This window comes from Triticum aestivum, chromosome 4A, assembly GCF_018294505.1.
Source record: "Triticum aestivum cultivar Chinese Spring chromosome 4A, IWGSC CS RefSeq v2.1, whole genome shotgun sequence".
Classification (NCBI taxonomy): domain Eukaryota; kingdom Viridiplantae; phylum Streptophyta; class Magnoliopsida; order Poales; family Poaceae; genus Triticum; species Triticum aestivum.
In genome coordinates, this window is record NC_057803.1 from 83,373,559 (window position 1) to 83,378,339 (window position 4,781).

The window sequence follows — 4,781 nt, forward strand, 5'->3', positions numbered from 1 at the left end:
GTCATAGACAGACAAAGAGCCTTGCTTCAGATTGCGGAATTCCTCACGCTTGCTTTCAACCACACTCTGCGGAATATGATGAGCTCGGAAATCTCGACGGAAATCATCCCAAGTGATAACACGTCCACCTATGGAATCCTTGTACTGCTGGAACCATTCTGCAGCTCGATCTTTGAGTTGGAAGGAAGCGAACTTCACAAAGTCCTCAAGCCTGACATTACTGCACTCGAAATGCTTACATAGATCCACAAGCCAATCGTCAACATCGGTTGCCTCAACACAATTGCTGAAAGTCTTTGGCCCGTTAGCAAGGAACTGGTTGAGTGTAGCAAAGTGACTCTGATTGCTGCCTTGATTCCCTTGACTGCCTTGATTGCGCTCTTGAAGAATTTGCATGATCAGTTGAGTGTTTGCATTGGTTGCGGCCATCACAGCTTGCCATGCCTCTAGAGGAGGTGGAGGTGGTGGCGGATCTTGATTCTGGTTCTGACTGGTGCTCTTAGCGGGAGCCATCCTGAAGAGGTTGACCACCATTAGCACATAGACAGATAAATGAAGCTGAAACCAACGGAATGAAAATTGCAACATATAGTCTTCACATCCGAACAAAATGAACGAATGCATTCCTCTTCAAATGGTCACATATCCATACATTGAGAAGCCACATAGAATTGAGGTAGAGAAATAAATCAACAAGGTACGGATCAAGAACGAATAATCGGTAAGAAATCCCAATCTCAAACCAATATCCGTGGAAGAAGAACTAGAGCTACTAGAATTCCCACCTATGAAACTCCCGAACCTTTCCGGTTATGCAATTAGGTGTTGGGGATACAGGGGAAGCATAATATCTCACCCAAACTAGCAAATCCTACATACAGCTGTATCCATCCTTCAACACATAACCAAGAAAACTTCGGAAACCATCTACCTCAACCTTCGAAAAGCATCCGTTATACAAGTTATGGCGATACTCCCGAACTCCCGCCCCAGTACTGGGTGGCGTCGAGGTTATCTCACCAACGAACTGCATAAAAGAGATTTTCGATGTCGGCGAACATATCTCAAGTATTCCAGAATTGCAACGATAAAATTATGATGACAACACCTCAGAGCTCAACTCCCCGGGACACTTTCACTAAACCCCTGACAGGAGGCACCAAGTCAATGTTCTCATCATAAGCCATCGGAACGATTCCAAGATACTCGCGTGATCCTAAATTTTTTTTAGTGAAATTTGAGAAGAGAAGAGTCAAAACTCTACGTCAGGATGCCTTACCAGAGCGATGAGGAGACTGGGAAGTAAAAAAATTCCTAAGCTCTCCGATATATAATTCCTAAGTGACTCAAAACATTTTTCTAGACACAACTCGGCTGCTAAAAATGATCAAGCAATGGGGGTCCTAAGGTCGGGGAAGGCTCTGATACCAACTTGTAACGCCCTCGATCCGGCTATAGCTCCCACGTGTCGAGGCACGACTTAGAAACATAACTGCATTGAAAGCAATGTCGCAAGTTAGGCAATCATTACAACATCCCATGTAAGGCATAATAAAAGGGGGAGAAACATAGTTGGCTTACACTCGCCACGTCACATCAAAGTACATAAATAACATCCATCATACAAACACTCATGGCCCGGCTACGGCGCCAAAATGGAAAAGAACCCAACATGCGACAAGGTCCCAATCAAACCCCAACTAGGCACCACTACTGATCATCAGGAAAAGACACGTAGTATCGCTGAGAGTCTTCGTCGAACTCCCACTTGAGCTCGTACTCGTCACCTGGAGCGGAATCACCTGGACCTGCATCTGGAGTTATAGTATCTGTGAGCCACAGGGACTCAGCAATCTCGCACCCTCGCGATCAAGACTATTTAAGCTTATAGGATTGGGTAAGGCAAATATAAGTGGAGCTGCAGCAAGCGACTAGCATATATGGTGGCTAACTTATTCGCAAAAGAGAGCGAGAAGAGGAGGCAAAGCACGAGCGAGAAGCTAGAGGAACAACCTGCGCAAGCATTACTCCAACACCGTGTCCACTTCTCGGACCCCGCCAAGAAGAGGCCATCACGGTAACACACTCAGTTGATTCATTTTAATTAATTAAGGTTCAACTTATCTACAACCTGACATTAACAAATTCCCATCTGCCCATAACCGCGGGCACGGCTTTCGAAAGTTCAATCCCTGCAGGGGAGTCCCAACTTAGCCCATGACAAGCTCTCACGGTCAACGAAGGAATAGACCTCCTCCCAAGACGTTCCGATCAGACTCGGTATCTCAGTAATTCAAGACACTTCGACAGGTTAAAACAAATCCAGCAACACCGCCCGAATGTGCCGACAAATCCCGATAGGAGTTGCACATATCTCTTTCTCAGGGCACACTCAGATGAACACTAAGTACAACTAAAACCAACCCTCAAGTTGCCCCGAGGTGGCGCTGCAAGTGGCTCTATTTGGACCAACACTCAGAGGAGCACTGGCCCGGGGGGGTTTAAAATAAGATGACCCGCGGGCTCTGGAAACCCGAGGGAAAAAGAGGCTAGGTGGCAAATGGTAAGACCAAGGTTGGGCATTGCTGGAAAAGCTTTAATCAAGGCGAACTATCAAGGGGCTCCCATTATAACCCAACCGCGTAAGGAACGCAAAAATCCGGGAACATAACACCGATATGACGGAAACTAGGGCGGCAAGAGTGGAACAAAACACTAGGCGAGAGGCCGAGCCTTCCACCCTTTACCAAGTATATAGATGCATTAAGATAACATAGCGATAAAATGATATCCCAACAAGTAAATAAATGTTCCAACAAGGAACAACTCCAATCTTCACCTGCAACTAGCAACGCTATAGAGGGGCTGAGCGAAGCGGTAACATAGCCAATCAACGGTTGCTAGGACAAGGTGGGTTAGAGGTTTGACATGGCAATTGGGAGGCTGACAAGCAAAAGGTAGGCATCGTAGCATTGGCATAGCAAAGAGCGAGCAAACTAGCATAGCAAAGATAGTAGTGATTTCGAGGGTATGATCATCTTGCCTGCACAGTTGTCAGAGTTGGCTGGATCCTCACAAGCAAACTCAACGGGCTCCTCGGTAGCAAACTCGTCTCCCGGCTCTACCCAACAAGACAAACAAGCAACAAGGATACAATTAACCACGTGCAAGACCAAGCAATAAGATGAAATGATGATATGCTATGCGGGGTGCGATGCGGGATGCAAAATGCAAGATATGACAGGAAATGCATGGACCTGGACTCAACTTGGAATTCCAAGGGTGCCACTGTAAAGATGAGATGAAGTCGCTTGAAAACGATATAAAGAACGCCGGAATCGGAGTTACGGTTTGGAAATGGCAAGCGTTTTAAGATCGACACCGGTCTGCGATTTACGGCAAGTAGGCATCTAAATGCAATGCAACCAACATGCTACAACCACCAAACATGACAACAAAATACATGGCAGGGATGCACACAAGATGCTTAACAAAATACTAGCACTGAGCCACGGCCAATTCATCCATGAAGAGGTTCAAACAAGCATGGCAAAAACGCAAATGCAAAACAGATTCCAGACTTACTGAAATTAACACTCGTCTGAAATTTCAGATCACGAAGCCCTCTTCGGAGCAGCAAAACAACATGATACATGACCTGATTATGACAAGTAAGAACATGGCATGGAGCTACTCAACAAGCTTAACAAAAGACCCAAAGTTACCTGGGGCCAAAAGGGTTCACAAAATATACTAACGGGCACACGAACATCGCTAAAACACAATCAGTTTTCAGACTTAGTGAAAACTGAGACATGCTGAAATATAACTCATGAAGGCATGTAAACGAGCTCGATGCACTCACCACGGTGCAAGTCATGGCAAGGCAGGCATACATCCATTAAGAAGGCACAAAATACAAGCTAGACATGGCAAGAACAATGGCATAGCATGCACGGATCAACTACAATAACATCGGCAAAATCGCAAACAAGTTGACGAACTGCCCAGATTCACCACGAAGCAAAAGTAGAGCTCGATTGACTCAAGCTAGGGTGCTCCATAATTGCAAACAAAGACATGGATGGATAGAGCATAATATGATTAACAAAACTTTTTTACTGATCATCCTCAAAAGAGGCACGGATCACTAGGAAACAAGCTGAACATATGGCATCATGAACTAAATAATCCCAGACTTGGTGAAAACAACTAAGTCTCTGAAAACAGATTTCCTGGGTGCCTCACTTTGCAAGCTTGCACAAGTCACCACACACATCCTAAAAATGCATGGGATGCACATCTGGAAAGAAGACAAAATGCTTAACAAAACATTTGAAGGACTCACAGGCATAGCATGCACACATTAATCATGGCAAAAATGACAAAAGCCTAAGATGAACTAGTAGATCTGACAATTAACTCACGAAGCCTCCTTCTAACAGCATTTTGGGCATCAATATGAGCTCAAATGAAAATGATGCAATGGAACTAAATGATCTACTCGTCGAGGCGAACATTTTGATATATTATATGCCCAAATTGGAGCTACGGACGCAAAGTTACGACAGGTCAAAGTTTGCATAAAAATTAGGGTTTCGGGAGGAGAAAGTCAACCGGGATATTCTCAGATCTAGATCCAGATCGGGCACGGGAACCGAGGTCGCCGGATTTACTATAGCTGCTCGCCGGATCCGATGGGGAAGAAGGCCAGGGTCGGTGGAGAGGACCGGGCGGCGGTGGAGCTTGCTCCGGCCCGGCGGAGGGGGTGGCCCACGGCG